We start from the raw sequence: 24,311 nt of genomic DNA on the forward strand, positions 1-24,311 counted from the left end.
TCTCTCTCCCTCCCCTGACTTTAGTCGTCTCGCTGTGTGTATTCCCTTTGTCCTCGGTGACTGTTTAAATCGATTACCCGCGCGTCATTTCCGAGGACGAGTTCATTATCGCGCCGGTACACAATACAGAGACTAGAAACCCGAGCGCAAACCTCGACCCTAACGAAGACCCGAAGATCTCAACCGGTCGGTCGACGGATTCCGCGGACAAAGTACTTTCCGCGCTCTCTTCTTCACGTACACGTTTCACTCGCCTCGGGATGACTGAAGACGCTTTCATCCGCCGACGATTTCAGCACAATTATCTCGCGGCTGTGCAACGGACTTTCTCCGCGAGCGCTTTCCAATTTCAGCCGCCTTTTCGGGCTCGAGAGGGACAGACAGAGAGAAAGAGAGAGAGAGAGAGAGAGAGAGAGAGAGAGAGAGAGAGAGAGAGAGACGATCTTTTTCATTTCCCCTTAAATCTCATCTCGAGTGTATCTCCAGCGCGCAATCTGTCTGGCATTTGACACTCGGTATGCGTTATACACGGTGTGCGCGCACATACGTGACGTCGAATCGATCGATCCTGAAAAATACGCGCCTTCATTGCCGACGGCGGGATGATTTATGAGGGGGCAGGGTGGAGAGAGTGGGCGCGTTAAATCCTTAATCGAATCGGGCTAACGCGCCGCGCGCCACGCGCTTCTCGGGCTCGGCTCGGCTCGGCTCGGCGCGCCGCGCCTCGCCCGTTATATTCCGCTCACGGATATTCCGCGAACATTTCGACCCGATGTTTTATGGTCCATTCACGCACGCGTCCGGATGACATATCAATTCCGTATTAGCGGCGATTCTTCCGGGCCGCGCGCGCATTCGCGTCGGCCAACGCGCGCGCGCGCGCGCGGATAATCACGCGTGAATTTATTTAGCCTGACCGGGCTTCTCCGTTAATATCGCGCTTGTCCGTCGGATCACGCTCGAATGCTGCTGAAAAATCCGTAACACGACCCGGGCCGGCTCATTAAGCGCTAATTAAGCGCGGATAATCGGTCGGTATGTTCGCGGTAGCTTGAGCGAGTGGATCGAGTCCGGATACGGTCAGACATCGGTTGGCGCTTTGTTAGTTCGAAAGTGAAAGAGCGAAAATCGAAGTTGCCTGATGAAGTGGAACTTGCGAGTGCAGGGACGGAGGATGGTGACGAATATGTGTGTAGATGTATATAGATGTAGATAAGGTACAGGCGGTGACGCAGATAGAGCGTCACTATCTATAATACATACTTTGAGCGGGCTAATTCGCCAATATCTCGACGTTGAGTGCAAACACAATTATCCCCCGGGCCGAGAGAGCTGATCGATAGATACCGGCGGTGTTTCATCACTTAAAACCCGTACGAACGATAGAGAGACACCGGCGGGACACACGCGAGACACGCGAATTATCCGCCAAATATACAAACACGACCGGTGTAGACGGCGCGATGAATAATAATGCATAATACATTCGAGCGCGCGCACGCGGAGCGTGAAAGCGTCGCAATCAACTTTTCGCCGGCACGACTGCGTGCGACAATAAAATGTATGGTGCGACGTGAATAAATATCACACTGAGAGAACAGTATATGATATTTGGAACTATAATGATATAGTAACTGAATTATAGTCCGGAATATCATAAGTATTGCCATAATATCGGTAATAATTACGATACAGGCATGGTATAACCAAGCATATAATATTTTTACTAAGAATTACAGCAAGTTAAAGTAAAATTATTTTATGTATGTGTACAAATATAAAATGGTAGGTAAAGTAATTCTTTTATATAGTCAGTATTACCAGAATATTTGCTAAATGACGACAGATGTAACCAAATGATTATTAAATCTCACTATATTTGTGAATGAGAAATCACCATACATGTGGTAAAAGTAACTGAACAATTATTTCAGACAATCATCGACTAGATATTTGTGTTTATTCTACTATATTTTGCAGGTTCCGCTATAAACTATGGAACTATAAAAATATGGTTGACGCCAAAATGAACTATAAACTATAGTGAGACTATAGTTGATTCAACTATATTTTTCCATCAGTGCAGAAGCACGATATATTTAACGGATAATGAACCGCACTCGGAGACACTGCATGCAACAGCGAAGCATTGTGCACTGTGCACCTAATAATAAACATAATGAATTATGTAACGGCCGAGAGAACCGCGCGAGAGGCTCGACAAGAGGCGACGACGAGGCGCAAGGAAAGACGGAAAAATGCGAGGTACTAACTGCGTTATCGGCGGACGTATTCGCGTCACCGCGAGCCAATTTTGTTAACCAAATGCATGGAAATTCGCGTCGGCGCGCGAGAGCAACCCGACGCGACGCGACGTCGAGTAAGACGTTATTCGTGTACGCCCGGCGAATTGAGGACACGAAGTGGCCGCACGCGCGCGTTTTTGATATCAAGCCGGGTTTAAAGTCGGACTTCGGCACGTTTCGAGTCGGTTGCAGGTCGCGCTGCAAAAGTCCACCGGTTAACGACCGTCCCCGGCGGAGAAATTCGGCTAGGAATTCGTGGCATTGTTCGAGCAGGATCGCACTGAGAGAAAAGTATATGATATTTGGAACTATAATGATATAGTAACTAAATTATAGTCCGAAATATATTTATAGTAAGTATTGCCGTAATATCGGTAATAGTTACGATATAGGCATAATATAACCAAGCATATAATATTTTTACTAAGAATTATAGTAAGTTAAACTAAAATTATTGTACGGATACAAATATAAAATGGTAGGTAAAGTAACTCTTTTATATAGTGAATATTAACCAGAATATTTGCTAAATGATGACAGATGTAACTATACGAATATTAAATCTCATTATATTTGTATATGAGAAATTACCATACATGTGTGGTAAAAGTAAGTAAACAATTATTTAAGACAATCATCGACTATATATTTGTGTTTATTCTACTATATTTTGCAGGTTCCACGAACTATAAAAATATAATTGATGCCAAAATGAATTATAAATTATAATGAGATTATAGTTAATTCAACTATACTTTTCTATCAGTGCGCGAACGAAAAGAAGCGCAAGTTTCTGCGATTGACGCAATTCGTCGCGTAATTATCTCTGTCTCCTCTCTCTCTCTCTCTCTCTCTCTCTCTCTCTCTCTCTCTCTCCCTCTCTCTCTCTCTCTCTCTCCCTCTCTCTCTCTCTCTCTCTCTCTGACTCGCTAGATTTCCAAGAGCGAAATCTCAAAACGGGCGAGAGGTCGCTCGAAGCAATCGAAGCGAGAGAGAATATTGACGTGAAGTTCACCGCCCCATTTCGAGTGAAAATATTCACTCGACAGTTCAGAGCGGAGCATTCGCCTCGCATGAGTGAAAAATCGCTCGAATTCGAGTGGCCCCACCGCGTCGTCGCTCCTGTCTCTCGTGCGAGATTTCTCTCCGGGATTTCTTTTCGACCGACTCTTTCGTCGCTCGAGATTGTAGGACGGAATACTGACGGAGAGCTGACCAGAGACTCGCTTTCTGGTTTCGAGCGAAAATTAGGCAGAAGACGCTTGCGGAGAAATCCTCCTCGTAGAACAAGCTGAAAGGCAAGCGAATATTTTACGTAACAGCAACATCGCCGTGACAATTATATCGCTGGTAAACATTACGACAGAGAGCGACTCCGGCCAGGTGATTTCACTTCCGCACGCGTCCCTCGGCTTTTTCCTCCCCCCTCCCCCCCTCTTCCTCCTTCCGGCGGCTCAGAGACTATCGTTTAATCCGATTATTAGAAGCTTTTGTTCGCACGTCGCGATTACCGCACCGCTAATTTTTGTCTGGCCGGGCCGCGAAAATAGTCAACGAAATCGCGGCTTATCGCGAGACGTTTCTCAGACTCTTCGGTTATTTACACGTCACTCGGTTCCTCGTTCTGCTTTCTCTCGAATTCATCGGCGCGCCTTTGACGGGCGCCGCGCGCTTTTAACGAAATCGAGCGCGCGCCTGTTTATTGATCGTTAAGAGCATTTCCCTTCCAGTAACGCAATTTCGCGCGGTAGAAACGCGAGATAACGAGCTTTCGACCGCGCGCGCTCGCGCGCGTATTCCGTTGCCAGAGAAGATTCCGTTATACCGTGTTATACAGCCTGCTCCCGGCTGTCCATTGAGCTTTCTCTCCCCCTCCCATCCCCTCCCGCCTTTCTCCCTCGTCTATCTCTCGCTCATTTATCGCAAACTCTCTGGCCCGTCCCGAGCTAACTCGCCCCACGCCGGCGACGCCGAGCAGGTGCAGGGGGTAGGAAAATAGCCGTTAAATAATTAGAGTCCGCAAATAAAAGCTCGCTGCTCTGGAGAAACAAAACCGCGCGGCGAGCGGAGTGTCGTGAGAATCGCTAACGAGGCGTGCCGTTGCTCGTTCGATTCGGGGCGTATTGCGCTCTAACGAAATTCCAGTCTCAGCCCGGATTAGCAACGCTCTCGCTGTTCGTCGGGAACGGAGCAGAGCGAGAAAAAAAGAGACACTTGCGCTTGTTCGCGGAAGAACGTGAAGATCTGCGCGACACCCGCGCGGCCTCCACGGCCCGGGGCGGGACGGGGCGGGGCGGCCGCTTCGGCGGCGAAGCTGCCGCTGACAAATAAACCTCGGGAAGCGTCAGACGCCAATTTGTTTCCAATTTTTTATAGTTACTTTTTATGTCGAAATATGAAGAAATCTGATATCATTTTTAGCTTAAATTAACTTTTTCAATTCTTTCGAGATTTTTCAAGTTTTGCACGAGTAATCTTTCGGCTCATTATCCAGCAAACAAGCTCGTTTTAACGTCAAAATCTGGTAAAAAATGATCAAGAAATGAGCAAAACAAAGAAGAAAAAAATGCCTGCAGAAGAGTAAACTCGTCGTTACCCAACGTCGAATGTAGCGTAAAACTGGACACCTTTTCAACAATGACGTCAGCCATATTAGATCCGCCATTTTGAATTCTACAAAATGGTCCTGATTCATAATCGGCGGCATGTGTGTGCAAGTTTCGACAAATCAGATATACATATTTTTAAGAAATATTGTCTTAAATATGTATAAGATAATGTACTTGTTGCAAAACTTGAAAAATTTCGAAAAAAATCGAAGAAATTAATTTAAGCCAAAAATGATAATTTTTAGCTTCTTTCTTCATATTTTCTTCATAAAGATTTCTTCATATTTTGACATGAAAAATAACTATAAAAAATTGGAAACAAATCGGCGTCTGACGTTTCCCGAGGTTTACTTGTGAGCTTTCGCTTTCCCCGGCGCATCACGCGACGGGTTTGTTCCTTGTGCAACACGGCGGCAGCGTGTAATTGCGATCGCGCTGTCGGATGTAAGTGTGCAAGAGGGAGGGCGGCAGGAGGGAAACCGCCCGCCCGTGCGAAATTTCACCGTCGTTCTCCCGAACGAGATCGGCGCTGCGGCGATTCTCGCGCGAGCTCGCCGCGGGGGAGACGGTAAGGGAGAGTGCAAGAGAGACGGACTCGCGATTAGTCGCAAAGAAGATAGAGAGAAAGAGAGAGAGAGAGAGAGAAAGAACGATTCCGCTTGGCTCGGCGGGGAATGAGTCGCTTGAAAAAGTCGCAGAGCTTGTTGCGCGCTCGAATTGTTTGAGACAGTTTTCGGCCGACGAGGCGATTTCCCGAAATCTCGACGCAGTCTCGAGTCGACGAGACGATGTGACGATGTCTCGAAGGTCTTGAGGGGAAACTCGCTGTTTTCGCGACCCTTGTTTCCCGGTCTCCCTTTTGCGCCGGAGAATTTCACTTCCTTGGGCTTTGATTCTGTCGAATGCGATTGGCATGGTGTAAAAATGGATGTTTGATACCCTTCTTGCTTGATACCGTGAGAGCGACGAGCTACCGTAAAAAAAAAAAAGCGAGGAAACTCCCGTGGGATTTGTGTTTCGATTCTTGATGGAGAAAGTACGTTTGGGAGAAGCATAGGGCTCCCCCCCGGCCGGCGCGTCACAATCGAATAACCAATTTCGGGAAAAATCTGGAAATTCCAGCGGGGATCCTACGCTGTGCCTGGGAAAATCCTGAGAAATTTCCTGAGTGTGATTTTCGCCGGGAGATAGCGGGGATACCTCCGAAATTCCAAAATACGATCGGACACACCTGCAAACGATTGGCCGAACGTCAAAAACGTTTCAGTCGAAAACACGCGCGCGTGCCGGACGATTACCGCGGCAATCCGTCGACTGCGGAATAATTTTAGTTTCGGCCGGAGAGTTCGGCTGACATTTTGGGCGTGTTACACGGGCGTACTGGGTTAAATAATTTTGGGAACCAGTCATTATAGCGGATAAAATGATAATACCGCCGTCTGCGGTACGAGCGGAATAAGCCGCGATCGATGCCGCTCTCGCGCGATCACCGCGCTCGCGAAAATAAGCGGCGAGACCGCGTGATAGTACGTCATCGATAGCCGATAACGCTGGATTAATTTTCATTTAACCGTGTAATTATTACAAACCTTATGTTACAAACGGACGGACGGACGGACGGACGGACGGAACGATGCAAAATCGGCCGCGCGGCGCGGCAACGATCGCCGATGAACAACTCGATCTCGAAAACGGTGTGGACACTTTTTTCTTTTTCTTTTTTCGCCGACGCAGCTTGGGACGACGACGCAGTCGATGGCCCGACGAGGGAACTTGTTTCCGATTAATTCCCGGTAGTTGAGCTGTCTCTCATTGGACCATTGGCCGCGTTCCAAGCTGCATCGAAAGGGAAGCGCTCGAGTCGTTTACGTACAAAGCAAGTGTACACTCGTTTGCACGACGCGACGGTCTCCGCGCATTTCTACCGATGAAGTTAGGAGCGCGCATGAAGCGCGTCAAAATCGCGAGACATCTCGATGTCACGAATTCATCGACTCGAGGAGGACTCGAGGAAAAAGTAAGAAAAAAATAATAATAAAAAATACCGTGAATAATCACATCTCGCTTCTGTCTCATAACTGACTATTAATTTATTTATTATTTAATCAATTTATTTGTTCGTTTATTTCTTGCGAGCCTTTGACGTCAAGTTCAACGGAGGATTCAAGGAAAAACACGATCACCCCCTTTACATTCTTATCTGGCAGATAAGAAGATATAATAAGGAATACCGCGAATACCGCTTTGGCATTGCTTCTTGTCACACAAGCGATTATTTATTTATTTATATATTTCTTATCACAGTCCTTAAGCAGTGGCTCGCAACAGCCGCCGACTTTCCGCCTGATCGGCGAAAACGTGAGAAAAACCGTCCGCCGACGAGCGCGAAACAGCGCTTCCTCTTCCTCTTCCGACGAGTCAACAGGACGCGTTCGCGGCGCGCATTCGCGACAGGAAAACCTACACCCCTCCGTGGATCAGCGACAGACAAATTCTAACAGACACTAAGCACGTCGGAAGACTCGTCGGAAACAAAGCGTGTGTCGTTGCCGATTTTCGCGTTGATGGACGAGGCCGATAGGCCGCCTCGCGAGAGCGATACCGCAGGATCGATCGATCGATCACTCGTCGCGGTCACGTCTCGCGAGCGAGGAGCTTATCGGCGGCTCCCTCTGAGCCCTGCGGCTGCTCCTGAAAGGATCGCGACTCTCACGCTCTCGCCGGCCCGTCGTTACCCGTTTATACCCCGCATCCCTTTACGTTCCTCCGGGGTGAGCTTGGAGCCGCTTTATCCGGCTAGAAGCCCTATTCCTTCCCGTCGCTCGTGCGGAACTCGAGAGATCGGTTCGCCGGCTAATAACTGTTTTCTTTGTGTGCGAGCTGGGCGAACTGTGTCCGCTCACGATCCTGCGAGACGGCGTATGAATCGTAAAAGTAAACCCTCGGAAAAACCCGGGAATGACGAGAGGACGACGGCCGCGCGACGACGAAGGCGCGGTGGTGGTGGTGGTGGTTTAATAGCAGAAGTAGCGAAGGAAGAAACGAGGAGGCGGAGGGGAGGGAGCTCTTCCAGGAAGCGCATGGGAAAAGAAGCGAGCGTAATCTGCGTAAATTGCTCGGCGACTAGCGTTGGCATTTAATTCGTAACCGCTCGAAACCAGTATGTGACCAGCGCAGCACTTTGCACACGAATCTTCACGCAGGAGGCAGACACGGTAGGGAGGAGACTCTTTTCCTGCCCCTCTCGTTCTCTCGTCCGCTCTCTGCAGCGGAGAGGAAAGAAAATGCGTAATTTGGGTCGCGACATCAGCGATTGTTAACCGGTCAATGGGGCCCCATTGCGCCGCGCAATGCGGCCAGATGACATTCTTTGGTTCAAAATTCTCTAGAGACCTGAAGCTTTCCAAGCGATCATCGATACGATCGATGGATCAGGTTGATCCTGAATAAATTCCGAAGAGATCTGTCTTGGCAAAATTAAAAAAAAAATGTCTTTCTCGAATTACTAGCCCCAAAAGAGGGGGAATTATCGTTAAACTTGTGAAGTATTCATTATTCGACACTTATTTCTGTCTAATAGCGTATTCAGCGGATTGAAACTATGAGACCAATCAAGAGACACCGCGAGATTTATCGATCTTCGAAGCAGAAACCCATTGACCCAAAACTCATATGCCCAAAATACAGAAACATCAAATATGGACCCGTTAAGCACAAAAAAAGAGGGATTTTAATCCTTAATTCTTTCTTAATGTGAGCTGAAATGACGAGCTTTGAAATTCTGAGTTTTCTAAAAGGTGATTGTAAGTTCTGGGCTCTCGCATTTACAGTGAGAGAAAAGTATATGATACTTGGAACTATAATGATATAGTAACTAAATTATAGTCCGAAATGTCATATTTATTAAGTAAGTATTACCATAATATCGGTAATAATTACGATATAGGCATAGTAATATAACTAAGCATATAATATTTTTACTAAGAATTATAGTGAGTTAAACTAAAATTATTGTATGGATACAAATGTAAAATGGTAGGTAAAGTAACTCTTTTATATAGTCAGTATTACCAGAATATTTGCTAAATGACGACAGATGTAACCAAATGAATATTAAATCTCACATTATATTTGTGAATGAGAAATTACCATACATGTGGTAAAAGTAATTAAACCATTATTTAAGACAATCATCGACTATATATTTGTGTTTATTCTACTATATTTTGCAGGTTCCACTGTAAACTATGGAACTATAAAACTATGGTCGACGCCAAAATGAACTATAAAATATAGTGAGATTATAGTTGATTCAACTATACTTTTCTATCAGTGTAGTATCCACAGGCTCAAACCCATTGAGATCGGAGCCAAGACACCGTACTTAAAACTTTTCAGACAAACCCTAAAGCCACGAAGCCTGAGCCGATAATTTTTTTTCAAAAATCTCGGCTAGACAGATCTCTTTGGAATTTATTCAGGACCAACCTCCTCGTCCATTAGTGTCGATGATCGGCTGGAAATGCAGGTCTCTGGAGAATTTTGAAGCAAAAAATCTCCTCCGGCCCCACTGTGTCCGATTGCATCTCGCAAGGAACGCAGGGCGAAGCGGTCGTTGGAAGTCAGCCTCCACGGTTCTCCCGGCGCGACTTGAGCAGCTGATCATTCCGTTGCTCCTCCCTGCGGATCATTAGCCGTCCCGTCGTTTGCGTTATTAATCAGCGATGCAAACTTTGGTTGTGCAGAAGCGCAGGGAGGAACGAAGCGCGATGAGCCAAACTTGGCCGAGCTGCGAGCAAATCGAGCAATCCCCTATTATTCGATTACTTCCCTTCTGCGATGCGAGAATAATCGAGCGCAGTCTGGTCGAGGTCTTCTTGCCGCCCAAGTCTTGCGCCTCTCCTTCCGTCGCGTTGATGGAGCTGCGGCTCAACGGGACGGAAAATCGATGAGAAGCCGATGGGAATTAACAGGCGCATAGTTAACGTCCTAACCGTCGTAAATTAAATTAATATTCGACAATTCGGCAAATAATCACTGTCGCACGTCGCGGGCGCATAATTGCCGTTAATCTGCATTACCGGTCACACCCGACACCCGGTTATTATTATTAACCCGCGGAATAACCGCAGCGCTCGCGCTAACGAACAAAGGCTCGCTCGAGAGCGCGCGTCGAATCTCGACTCGACTCGGGGACTTCGCCAGAAATTCGCGCGGGGCTGAACAAAGCGATCCGCCGACGCGCGCGGCCGCGCGTATCGCGCGCGCCTCGGCGAAGAAGTTGCCGCGGCAGTCGCTCGTGTCTTTTGTCGACGCTCGCGTTCGCGAGAGGGGCTTTGATTCATTAGCGCGGCCCGTGTCTTCCTCGCGAAAAGACGGCCACGGCTGGGAACAACGCTTCTCGCGCACGACGAGACACGAAGATGACAGGCGAGGGAGATAACGGCGGGGGGGGGGGGGGGGGCTCGCTTTACCGCATTTCGTATACATTTCGAACGAGTCCGAACGGATCGAGACGGCGACTTCTCGCGAGTTGTTCCCGCGATCGATCTTGCGGATTCCCTTGCGATATCTCTCCGCGCGTCTCGACGACGTCTTCGCCGAGGACGCGGGCGCAGCGCGCACCTGGCGAAGGTGCGCAGCGAGACCTGTTGCTGCGTCTGTCGCTGCACGCACGTCTGTGCGTATCGAACGACACAAGTCACCGTCGCCACTGTCATTTTTTCGTCCACTCTCCGTCTCTCCGCGGTCTCTCGGGATCTCTTCGGGTTCGCCACTATTATACTCCCAGCCTTGCCGTAGACACAGACACATAGACGTGTGCTCGCATACTGATATCAGCCTGATATCGAAGCGGTAATGCCTTGTCTGGGGCTTACGCGAGGCTCTCGCGATGTAAACCGGTCGATTAAGGCGATGGAAAATCTCCGGGACGAGAGCGCCGCGCCGCGGCCTGTGAAGGGCTTCCCGGCCCCTCGCCACGGCGGAACTCTTGATTGATGACGTCAGGAGCGAGGAGGGGAAACGCATGCTCGAAAGTCGCTCGCGTGCCATTGCCAAATGAGAATACAGACACTCGTCTGAAAAGATACTCCGCTTCGCTGGCTCGCCGTGCTCGCCGAGTGCAAATTTTTTTATCGGAAAACGGCTCGCGAGAACTTTCAGCGTGTCATTCTCGCCGCCGACCGCCATCGCTCGTTACTTCGATATGGCCGCGACGGAGGGAAGAGAAGAACCGTCGGATACTTTTTTTGGTCGATAATTGCACAGCAATCTATTTCTCTCGGAGCGGTCAAATCGGTGGCGGGTGTTTCCGAAACTTTGTAATACCGGCGGAAACATGTCTATATGTTTCCACTGTCTGTATATTTCCTCTTTCTCTTTTCTCTCCTTTTCCTCTCGTCTCCTCTTTTCTTCTCTTTTCACTTCCGTTCCCGGGATGGAGACGCACAAAATGCATCGTCGTAAAGGTAAATTACCAATTACTCCGAGTAATTTTTCCAAGAAAATTACAGAGCAGTCGCGTTGACTCCTTCGGTGGTTCGAGTATTATAATTCAGCCGGAGAACTTCAAACATCACAGACACAATACAAACGCGCGCATTGTACCTCACCGTTACCGTCGTTGAAGTATTCAAAGGTGAAGCTCCGTCTCCCTCCGCGTGAATATTAATCGATCGATATTCGGGCAAACTGCGGAAGTCGATTCGATAACGGAGGCTTGCACCGATGACGGCTGAGGAATAATTAAAGGGAACTGCCTGTCGTTAACGGCGTGTATGTGAGTGTGTGCGCGCGTGTGTGTATGTGTGTATGCGGAGGACACAGCGTCGGCTTACTATACGCGGAATTAACACTCGCGTCGTATACACAAGACGAAATCGTCGGGGGTGCAAGTAGTGTCGCTGCGGAATCCTCATTCTCGGCTCGCCGGTTGGTTTGCTGTGTAATTTCGCGGATTATTTATTAAAGAGGCATGAGTGCTCTTGGAGTAAGAGACGGAGGAAGAGTGTAGGGGAGAGGGAAGGAAAAAGGAAGAAACGTTATTTCGGCAGGCCAGAATGGCTCGTCGTTGAAGCAACAAAAGGCGAATTTCATTGATCAAAAATATATACGCTCGCGCCACCGCGAGTGAATCGCTAATTTCGTCTACGAGGGTAGTCCCAGAAGTACCTGACCTGACGTGTAGATAGCGGTTGTTGTTTGAAAGGAATGACTATGGTAGAAAGTACCAACCTTATAAAGCTTAAGTTTGAAGTTTGACGACGCCACGTTGTTTAATATTTGTTTGGCAGCCATCAATAGTGAACGCTCTCAGTGAATTTGTAAACATGGAAAAAATCGGTCATCGTTCCGTGATACGATACTTTCATTTGAAAGGCCTCAGTCCAAGCAGTATGAAAGCGGAGCTAGATTCTACTCCGGGGGAGTCTGCTCCTTCGTTTGCAACAGTAAAATATTGGGTGGCAGAGTTTAAACGAGCTGCCGTACGAGCTGTGCCAAGACGAACATCGCAGTGGTCGACCAAATGAGGTGACCACGCCAGAAATGGTGAAGAAAATCCACAAAATGGTATTGGATGATCGTCGACTGAAAGTGCGCGAGTTAGCAGACATGGTAGGCATTTCAAAAAGTGCTGTACATCGCATATTGACTGATGAAAATTTGGACATGAGAAAGATGGGTGCCGCGATTGGAAGAAAAACAGCGTCGTGAGGATGTTTCAATCGAGTGTTTGGCGAGGTTTCGCAGCAATAAAGCCGAGTTTTTGCGTCGATTCATAACCACGGATGAAACATGGGTCCATCACTTCACACCTGAGACGAAGGAACAGTCAAAACAATGGACACCAAGGTGGCTCGATGGCTATTTTGAGGAGCTCGACGATTCCCACTATAAACAGGATATCGAAGCTATTGAACATCGCTGGGAAAAGTGTGATTGAGCTATGAGGAGACTATGTAGAGAAATAAAGATATCTTTTCCCAAATTTTTTGTGTTTTCTTTGTTAGGTCAGGTACTTCTGGGACTACCCTCGTATCACGCGTACTTTCCTCTCTCTCTCTCTCTCTCTTCCCCCCCCTTCTCTTTCTCGCGTCCTGTAACGAAATAACGAGAACCGCCGATTATTCGTTGCACCAGTCGAGTTCCGAATTTCTCCTTTCCTCTTCTTCGATCTTTCTCCCTTTCCAGATACATTTTTGTGTGTCAACACGTGAATAATCAACAGTCACTCATCCTCCTTTACCTCCTTTCTCGGACTCCATTTCGGACAAGTCGTATGATACAAAATAACAGAACGAAACAGCTTTTTACAGTCACAACGCTCGAACTCGGACGATCTCGCGTGATCGTGAACGACGAATCCAAGAAACTGTTTTAAAAATGCGTTCTTTCTTGCCGAGATACAAGGCCGCCCACCGCTCGGGCGAGCGGCCATGTTAGTTGACATCGCGCCGGAAGGGGCGATTCTCGCGCTGACGACGACGCTGACTTGAAGAAAAAGTGTCACTCGGCTGTATTTACCATCGCAGTCGATGCTCGTTTACCGCCGTTAAAGAAGAGCTCCGGGACGAAGTCGCTCGTTCGCGGCTTAACTAACTGCGGCATGATTAACGAGCCGTCTCGAAATGCGAGCAATCGGCTCGCCAGACTTAATGTCCGGGAAGGAGGCCGGCGCGTCGAGGAGACGCGGAATTTAATTTCGCGGGTATAACGAGAGCGAGTTGCAATTACAGCGAGAGTATTAATTGAGCGACGTGCAACGGGGCACTCTCTCTCTCTCTCCCCCCCCCCCTCCCTCCCTCCCTCTGCCGCTCTCTCGCTCTTTCTCTCTCGTGCATCGAGAAGGTCGACGTCTTTGCGATCGCTGAGACATTCTTTCGCGTAGGAGTTTACGTTCTTGAGATTGCGCATTCCTCCCTGAACGTACTCGAACAGCATTTCGCACTTCGATGCACTGTAGCGAGCTAAAAAGTGCGCTGTCTCTCTCTCTCTCTCTCTCTCTCTCTCTCTCTCTCTGTCTCTGTCTCTCTCCTCTCTCTTTCCTGCCCCCTGTCTCGCGACTACGGTGTCTTAATGACGCGCGCGATCTAATTCCCAGCCTATTCAGAAAAGTTACGAGCAACGTCGCGTTCGGAGGGTATAACAACATTTTATAATATCAGGGAGCACTCGGACGGAAGCTTGTCGGCAGGAAAAATCCTCCGTATAAAATTGTGCGATTATTATTATCGTAAAGTTATACGATGTATTTAATGCGTCGAACAAAGAGAGAGTTATTATTATTGTTACTGTCACGGAGGGAAATGAGACCTCTCGATCTGATTTTGATCACCACCCGTCGCTCGTGACGCTTAATTAATGTACACGGTAGATTCGATCGCGGTGTATCGCCCCGTTTAATTCATTTCAATCGACGTAATTTTAATGACGAACGTGCCGATCTATTTCTCTTCGTCAATGTCGTCAGTCGTCGTCATCCGCACGCTCTTTTCTTCGCCTATTTCTCCGCCCTTGTACGTGTTTCTCTCTCTCTCTCTCTCTCTCTCTCTCTCTCTCTCTCTCTCTCTTTTTCTCTTCTTTCCTTTCTTGTTGGAGCGATGTTAATTGGTTACGGCATTCTGCGAAAGCCGTCTCAGGATGAGCCTCTGTTGCTGAGCGCAAATGGCGCTTGCCCGATCGCGCGGCCTCAACTCGCGAAATTACACCTCCGGCGTAAACCAAGCCGGATGTACTTTCTGGTGCAGCTCTCCATTGAATTATCCAGCGGCGGCAACAATAATTCACGATTAATTCTTAAGTAGAGTCGTGCTCGCGCATATAACGAGTGTAATTAAATTCTATACAAGCAGCGGCGGCGGCGGCGGCGGCGAGGCGAGCTCGCTTGATACCGTCAAAGGGAAGAATTTCATCCGTAAATCCGGCGTTTCGAATAGGCACAAAGTGTGCAGTTCCCTCGCGAACGGGGTCGCGGTGGAAAAAGGCGAAGCAATTGAAAATCGCGGCGAAAAAGGGCGAGCAAAAATTACATTTTTCCGAGCCAGGGGTCGAAGTTGCCGGCGGAATTGGCGGATTTCAATCGTTGCCGGTCGCTCGCGGATAATTCGGCGTTGCGTTTGCAATTCGGCGTTCGCGTAGCCTAGGCCGAAATTGAAAAGGGGCGCGAGACTCGCCTGCGCCTCGATTTGCCCTTGCTCGTTCCTCGACGCTGCGTGCGTCCCTTCCGAAATGCCTTCATTCTTTCTTAATGTGGGCTGAAATGACGAGCTTTGAAATTCTGAGTTTTCTAAAAGGTGATTATAAGCTCTGGGCTCTCGCATTTACACTGAGAAAAAAGTATATGATATTTGGAACTGTAATGATATAGTAACTAAATTATAGTCCGAAATATCATATTTATAGTAAGTATTACCGTAATATCGGCAAATAATTACGATATAGGCACAGCATAACCAAGCATATAATATTTTTACTAAGAACTATAAGAATTATAGTAAGTTAAACTAATATTATCGTATGGATACAGATATAAAATGGTAGGTAAAGTAACTCTTTTATATAGTCAGCATTACCAGAATATTTGCTAAATGACGACAGATGTAACCAAATGATTATTAAATCTCACTATATTTGTGAACGAGAAATCACCATACATGTGGTAAAAGTAACTGAACAATTATTTCAGACAATCATCGACTATGTATGTTTGTGTTTATTCTACTATATTTTGCAGGTTCCGCTATAAACTATGGAACTATAAAACTATGGTCGACGCCAAAATGAACTATAAAATATAGTGAGATTATAGTTGATTCAACTATACTTTTCTATCAGTGTACGTGCCCGGAGGAGGAAAATCCCGCTGTCTCGACGTGTCTCGCACAAATCAGTCGGTTGTAAAATAAACGGAACCCGGAACATTCGTCTCGTGCGCACATATATCCTTCCAACGGTATTATTAGGGACGCACGGGGGAGGGCTGATATTTACCGGTTGGATATTCGGCGATATCGCGATACTCGGTGAATTTCTGTAACTCCGAGCTGGGGCAGCGCGATGTCCAACGGTAAAAATATCATGTGAAATCTCGACTAGCTTAACGCACAGGGAACAGTCCGCTCACGTACTCCGTGCCGCGCCGCCGGCTTTTCTCGGACGTTGAGGCACGCCGCCCTTTAAAATGTAAACGACGTCGTAGCCCGTACACTTATTTCGCATTAACCATAACCGACGAGGCTTCCTTCTCCAGGAAAAGACCTCGTTACGAATTTAGCCTTCGTGCTCGATACTCGTTTCCCCGCACGTTAATGTGAACGTCCTAACGTATCGCGCAGCCCTCAAATATTAACAATGTTCATTATCATCAAATATGTATCAAGCACGCGTACATAATTGGAGACAATATAGGGTATCTCGGGCACGCGACCCTTCATCTCCTCGACGAGGAATTCGACCGAGCGGCCGAGCGAGCGAACGCTCGAGGGAAAATCCTCGCCCGCCGCCGTCGCGTGAATTTCTCCGCCGCGAGTCGCGCGAATCGCGTCAAAGGTCGTTTGCACGATTTTCAGCCAGCTTTTGTGAAAAACCATCCGTAGTTTCTTGAATTTTATGCCGCTTTCATGACAATCAATTGTTGTCTGCCTGCGGCCGTTAACGCGGGCGAATAATCGATCCTCGCTCAGGGCGATCGCCGAGTCTTCTTTCGCCGTGTCTTTTTATACCTTCGGTTCTATTTGCCCTCCTCTCTCGCCCCCGCCGCGCCGCGCCGCCCACGATAGATCTCTATCGGCGGTTCTCGTCGCCGTCGATCCCGTGCCGCGGGGCCAATTAAGCTGCGGAATGTGCGGCACGCGGCGCGTGCTTCGAGGACTCGATTCGACGCGTCATCGCCGGGATCGCCGGGGCGCATCGAACGATGCGCTCTTCCTCTCTGTCTTTCGGAGGGTACTTGTTGAACACTCGAAACAGCAATTCGATACGCAACTGCCGCACTCGCCGGTGCCGATAACTCGCGCTCGCGGCAAGGACATTTGGTCATAAAGTTATCCGGGTCATAAAGGGCGGAAGGGAAGGAATAGACCCCCCCCGCTGAAAGTAAAGGACGCGAGGACGTGGAGGACTGCGCGAAAAGTGATCAGTCTCAAAATTGAATCAAGCGTTGTTGCATTTTTAAGCCCGGAAACCCTCGGGAGACGCCGAGCCGCATCGCATATATATATATATATATATATGTAGGTGGAGCGCGTTCGTGGTCGCGCGTTGACTTCGTCTATTTTCTTCGCTGAAACGCTGGGAAACCCAGGAGACGTCTCGTAACTCGGACACGGAAGCTTCCCCGAGCGTAGTAGCGCGCTTTCATTATCTTAACGCGAGGAATACGAAAAAACTCTCTCTCTCTCTCTCTCCCCCTCCGCCTCTGTCTCTTTCGCTCCCTCTCCGAACAGGAACAGGTTTCGATCGCGCGTTGAAGGCGCCCGCGTAGCGACGGCGGGCGCGCTAATCGATCGAAGAGAAAAGAAATAGAGAACTCGGATTGGCTGAAAGAAACAGCAAATAACGACCATCCCCGTCGACCGCGTCGCGATCGCACACCGATTACACCAATTAACGCGCACTAATTAATTCGCGCGCATCAAAGCGACTGAATAAGCCATAATCGCGTACGTGACAATTATTCATAATCGCATGAATGACACAATCGACTGCTGATTCGCCGGTAGTTCGAACCGATCAACCAAGACTCCGTCATCGGGTTAATTCCCAGCAGCGTTGCGTCGCGAGATTAAAAATCGCCGCGGCGTATCGGGACTCGGTAATATCGCGCGATGCAAAATTCTCGCCAGCCTCGGGGCTATCGCGACGGAGTCGTTGAATTATCCACGAGGTGGGGACTCACCCTCCTTCCTCCTCTCGCGTACGCGTTTCCGGGAAATCGACGGGCGCGACTGTTCCGCAGGTGCCCATGGCGCGTGTTACGGCCCTATTTATGAGGCGACGATGCCCTTAGGGTGGCGAGCCGTGTTCGAGCCGTACCGTTTCGGAAACCGGCGGGGAGTCGCCGGTGATTCGCGCTCTCTCTCTCTCTCTCAGATGGAGCTCACCTACCTTCGCCAATTTCACACAACCGCGACACCGTTCGCACCGAACAGGTATATAGGTCCTCGAGCGCGGCCGCTGATGACGATTTTACCATAAATATTGCGAAGTCGCGCGCCGCCTTTGCAGCCGAGCTAATAACCGCCTATCGCTCGCCCGCCATCGCGCTCGTCGCGGCCGTCGCGCGCTCCCGACGTAATATATCAATATTCATACATACGGCTACATGCGCGATCTTTGTGGAGAGGCGGAAATATTAGCATGGCTGTGGCTGCGGCGAAACTTCATGAATAGCTTTTTAATATCGTTACCGCGCGCGCGTAATCGATTTATGGGCAGGCCGCGCGCTTCCGAAAGCCGCCGCCGCCGCCGCCGCCGCCGACGACGACGACGACGACATCCTCCTCGCCGGCGACTTTTACAGTCCGGACTCCCGTCTCGGACCGGAAACACCGCGCGGCCTAATTCTCGCGAGCGCCGCGCCGCGTTCTTATGCGGAACGCGGCCGGCCGGCGAGCGCCGCCGTGAGAATTTTAACGAGAGCACGCCGCGACAGGTACGAACGAACGAGTCGGGTTTCAGCCGAGTGACGGATAACAATGACGGGTAAAAATCTGTATCCAGGGCGGCCCGGCGGAACGTCTTTGTCCGCGCAAAGTTCCTTCGGAACAAACCCTGTCGCTTTTGATTGGCGATGATTCTTCTCGCGGGGAGTTCTCGCGAGATGTTACGCTGCCGTTTGCCGGCAATGATCTATCTCGCTGTAATTTCCCATGCGGACGAGGTTACGAGCGAGGTGACCTCTTGCTCACTCTCTTCCTCTTTTCCCTTTTCTCTGTCTGTCGTCTATGATACCTGCTAATAATTTCGAGCGGTTCAAGTGCGATTCGGCGGGGTCGAAGTTGCGTGTGAAGCGTTTCACGCTCCGGCTCGCGGAGAGTAAGTATTTTATGTTACTGCGCAGCGCGATCGCGTTTAGTTATGAAAGCAGATCGCGGGATTAGTTTTATAACGGGGCGAAAATGTATTCCGCTTTTAAATATAGAGCCCGCCTTATCTGCGTGCGCGCGCGCGCGCGATATCGAAGAGCGGAGCCTCGGCTTATGCGCTTGCATGTGTTCGCGCGGCGCTGTGTATTTGCAATTAATTTCTGAATGTCTCAACCGAGAGAGATTTCATGAACATTTAACCAAGATCCTTTCTAAAAGTAAAGGCAGAATTACATCTTCGAGATCAATCTTCGGGACACGATTGATCTCACTCATTCGTTAACATCGAGAATGGAAAATTTACGATTATTATCGCCCGCGTGTTGCGCACCGCGTGTTATTTACGCGAATTGCGCGACTGCATATTTATTTGCAATTAATCTCTAAATTTTTAAAGATTATTGCAATACCTCGGGAGATTTATTCACGCAGAATCGAATAAAAATAGTTTCCGCGATGAAATTGCATCCACGATTAATTCGGGCGTCGAGTGTTCTCTCTCTCTCTCTCTCTCTCTCTCTTTCTCTGCCATGAATATCGAAAATAGAAAACTTGTCACTATTATCGGGCACGAATCTACCGTTATAAACGATATTGCTTGTTCACGTTTGTCATATATGCCATGTCGGACCACGCGCCGGCTCCGTTCCTCTGCGAGATTCCGGCCGCTTTTTTCCCGGCTGACGATCAATATCGACCGCTGTTCCGATAAGAATTATCACCGCTCGAGTAACCATTATTACGTGAGTGCTCTCTCTCCTTCTCTCTCTCTCTCTCTCTCTCTCTCTCTCTCTCACACACACACACACAAATGGCCGTGGTAAGTGCGACGAATGCATCGAATACACCGAGCGTCATCGAGCGCCGTTGAACAATCGTCAAGAGCCTCGTGCGGAAGAATCCCATAAAAGCGCCCGAGACGCATCGTCCGAGGACCGATATCCTGTGGAAATGCGTTTTTTAGAGAGCCCATCTGCGGGCCTTTATTAGAATCAACCGAGAGAGCTCCGGTTTATGCGCTCTCTCGTCGGAGCAGTCTCGATGCTTCCCCGAAGGTTACGAAGACGAGAACGTGAACTCCTGCCGAGTCACGTCGACCATAAAACGCATCGCGCAAAATGGTTATCACGGTTCCACATTAAGGCAGTTTACTCGGCGCTGCTGATAAAACGTAGTTGCGTGTAGCCTGGTTTTTTTCGGGAAATCGTCTCAATCTTGATGACACTTTCGTCTTCTTTATTTCTCCTTTTGTCTTTTTCACTCTTTATTTTTTTGCGCACGTCTAATGGACGATTTACATGCAGAGACAGAGAATGCAGAATTTTTTGTCTCTTTTATTTTGTTTCCTTTATCGTGTGTGTGTGTGTGTGTGTGTGTGTGTACCGCGAGTGTGGAAATTTTTCCTCCGCTGTATAGACTCGGCTTTTCAACATTCAAAATTCATCCGGTCTACTTTGACACTCCGAACGATTGGATCGACCTCTTTTGATTCCGCTTGACATTCCGCTCAAAGCCGTTGCACTTGATTTCGCTCGGAACTTTGATATTTTTTCAATATGGAAATTTCTTTTGAAGCTTTCGGCGAAAACGCTTTTTCGTTTGTTATTTACTCGAGAAACCCGTAGATCTTGGTGAGGTTAAGGACGAAAGTAGCAACAGAATTTCGATTGTGGGATTGATGATCGCCAGCGATATCTCGCGGTTATATAAAAAAAGAACTGTGAGAATCCTTCGCTATAAATCTATAAATTCTTCGGACGATCGGAGAGGCGGTAAAGTGTTTTTATCCGTTTTCGCTCGAGCGATACCCCGCGGTATATCTTTCGATCAGACGTTTTATCGCGAGGATATTTTAATCTTGCACCGTAGGATGATCTAGAAATTTCGCCAGGAGAATAAGCTTCAGTCTTGGCGGAGGATCTGTCACCGAGATTAACCTCCGCGGCTCCAGAACATTCCGTATCGAGCAATATCGGCATGCTGCCAAATATTTGAAAGGAAAAATTCAATTTCTCTCTGGAGAATGTTGGAACATTGCGAGAGAACGGTGTCGTCATCCGTCGATATATGCAATACTGCCGATTTTACCGCGATTGCTAATATGTGTTTTCCCCCGTAACTTTACGCGATCGCATAAATTTACTTTCAACCGCCGAGACGGGGATCGCGCAAAGTGGATAATATCCCGCGATTGTATTTGATAAAAGCCGCAAGATAAAATCGCGGCCAGCGAGTGCATAAAGACGCTCGCTCGATTCTTCAAGCTCGACTCGCTCCGCTTTATTATCTCCGGGGTGAATTCGCGTCATCGGGTCGCACGAGTCGCAGAGTGCCGAGTTCTTGTGAATTTTTACGCGAACGTCATCGGAAACGGCGCTTCACTGACTTGGATACTTGGACGAATTTATTTCCGAATCGCCCGAAAATAGCATTGACTCGCAACGCGCAACGTGCGCGGCGCACGTATTTACCTTCCACTAACGCGAAGTTAAATTCGTCCTGCATATTCGCGATTGTCCCGCGGACGATTTTATACAAAATTACGCGTTCGCTCGTGTGCCGCGGAAGCGCGGAATAATTAATGGTTGCGTTAATCCGGCGCCGGTTATAAATTCATCAGCCGCAACTTTCGTCCTACCACTAAAATATAATCTCGACAATATTTTCGAACATTGAGACATTAATAGCGCAGTTTCACCGGCCTCTTCATCATTACACATGGCGACCATTTCTCGACGTGACCAGACATCCTCGAAAATCGAAAGGATTAATTATTACATGTATTTCCTAATCGTACAAATCTTTTTCTACACGAAGGAAATGTTTGCTCGAATGAAGCTCGAATTCCGGTGAGATATGAACGACGATTCAGCAATTTCAATTACAGTTCCGAAATTCCAGAAAAAAAAAACTAACAACCCAGTCGCACAAAATATTAAGGCTATTACGCCGGTCTGTGTGCACGATATGAGCACGTACGCCAAGAAAAATGTTTGGCCGAATGAAGCAATTTTCTCATGAAATATCAACGGCTCGGAAATTCCGATCCGAGAGACCGGAATATCCCGTTGAAATTAATGAAAAATCTCGATAATCCAGAATCTGAATTCCGATCGTTTCCGTCGTTCCGAAATTCCCCCAAGTCCTTTATACCCCGCCAGAAAATTCCCTCATTCGAACAAACAAATTCTCCTCCCCGCTCGCCGCTCTCGTATCGTCACAATCGTCTCGAGTCGCATTCGTTGCACTCGCGAGCGTCGACGACACTCGAGACGACTTTTCGGCGGACGGAAGTGCGAACTGAAAACGGCCGACCATTACGGCGCAGATCGAGATAGCGCAAGTCAAGCGGCACACGAGCACCTTCCGTCGCGGACGAAACGCGCTCGGAAGAAAGAAACGGCTACGAGAGAGACCGACGCGGATCGGTCGCGCGCTCCGGCGAAATCCACGGGAACGTCGACGCAACAGGAAGCTCGCGCCGCGGAACGCACTTTTCCGTCGCGGCAGGATGCACCCGAGACTGCCTCCTGTCCCCTGCCCACCTCCCCCCCCCGCCCCCGCCCCCGGCCCCGACCCGATCCCGGCGAGCATCGTGTACTATCGCGCGGCGGCGAAGCGAGGCTTACTACGGACAGGAGAAGCAGACGGTTGCTTCGTCCTTTCTGCACCTCGACCGGTCCGGGCTCGGCCGTACTCGCTTGCGCACCCTCGTCCTGGACCGTCTTCGGGCGATCCCCGCGCGGAAATGACGCGGATAACGCCTGTACCTGTTACGCCGTCGTGGCGCCTTCGACGTCGCGACGTCCCTCTGAACACCTCCGTACGCCGCGATGACGACACACGTCGCCCGCTCGCTCGGTCGTCCTAACACTGGTCGGGGTATATCCTGGCCGGACGCAACAACAGGTGAGAGTGTCTTGTTCCTCTTCCCTCCTTCTCTCCCTCTCTCTCCCTCTCTCTCCCTCCCTCCCTCTCTCTCTCTCTCTCTCTCTCTCTCGCTCTCTCTCTCTCTCTCGCTCTTCTTTTCGCTTTCTGTCGGTGTCGTCGTCGGCGCCGGAGCACACCCGGTCACGGTCTGCAGGATTCGCGGATTCGCGGATGGAGAAAAGCGCGAGCGGTGCGCGCGCGAAACGAAACGTCGTCGGGCGGCGAGCGGAAAGTAAGGCCGACGGACGCGGAAGGCTCGCGTCGCGACGCCGCTCTGACGGCCGTCGGCGTCTCTTCGTCGACCCGGCCGTAGCGGGCCTCGCACCCTCTCTCCTGGTCCATCCTCACCACCTCCCCTCGGCGCTGCGTGCTGCCGCGCGCGCGCGCAAGCGTGGCCGCAGGTGCGGGGGAGCGCGCGCTCCCTCACGGACACCTCCACGCACCTTGCGACGTAGGTAGGAAGGTAGGTAGGTGAGTAGGTAGATAGGTAGGTAGGTAGCTATGTGCCACGTAGGTGCCAGGACCTCGGTTGTCGCAGGCAGCCGGCTGAGGTCGGATCGGCCACCTCCGTCGTGTGTCTTTCACCTCTTCGCCGTCTGAAGTTTGCCGACGGCTTGATTTGAGTAATGAGGGTGACAGGTTGATGGGTAGCCGAGCGTTTCGCACGAGGCAGAGAGGCGGAGGGAGAAAGAGGGAGATAAGGATACAGGGAGCGAGGGAGGGTGAGAGGAACGTGTAATATTTGGTGTAAACGTGGTATGACAACGTGGTGCCGGACAAACGTGAGAACGGCTCCGAGGTGTCAGGTCTCTAATGATGCTCGCGAGCGAATCAACGAAAGTCGGCTCGATAATTCCTCAGACGAGGCCTGCCGCCCGCAGTGCCTTCGTTTCGGCACTGTCCTTCAGTTCAAGTCGCGTTGCACTTTTGCGAGCGCCGTCCGACGCGCGTGCTCTTCACTCGCGAGTTATAATTCGTACGAGGGACAACGGCGCTAATAATTAATTAATAATTTAATAAGTCAGCGAGAGCGACCGACGCGATAATGCCGTGCGGCAAACAGCCCGACAATTTAACTCAACAGCACGGAACCGCGCGAGCGCGTGCGAGAGCAGCGAGTCGCGAGACTCTCACCTCACTTCGCAGCGGCAATATTGTCTCGTTTTTCTTCCCCAGCGAAATAATCCCGAGGCAACGCGCAACGCCTCTCACCGGGAAGTCGTGCTGCATTCTTTCATGCGATCGCGTGAGAGCAGAACTGATTCATTTACGTTGGCGCCGAGTGAAGAATTATCGCCTTGACGCATCTGCGACGTGCGCGCTCTCTCTCTCTCTCTCTCTCTCTCTCTCGTGAGAATCGCGTAGCACACGCGCGCACA

The 24,311-nt window shown here is 49.4% G+C and overlaps 1 protein-coding gene across 1 annotated transcript in view; it reads right to left on the reverse strand.

The window, feature by feature from the left end:
• The window catches only part of LOC105181975 (uncharacterized), a 103,766-nt gene extending 80,800 nt beyond the window's left edge, over positions 1–22,966 (reverse strand). Inside the window, exon 1 of the mRNA XM_019840822.2 lies at positions 22,773–22,966. The gene's annotated coding sequence lies outside the window, so the exon portion shown is untranslated. The remainder of the gene's footprint in view (positions 1–22,772) is intronic.
• Between the last annotated feature and the right edge of the window lie 1,345 nt (positions 22,967–24,311).

The sequence above is a fragment of the Harpegnathos saltator genome, unplaced genomic scaffold, assembly GCF_003227715.2.
Source record: "Harpegnathos saltator strain DR-91 unplaced genomic scaffold, Hsal_v8.6 scaffold288, whole genome shotgun sequence".
NCBI classification, from domain to species: Eukaryota; Metazoa; Arthropoda; class Insecta; order Hymenoptera; family Formicidae; genus Harpegnathos; species Harpegnathos saltator.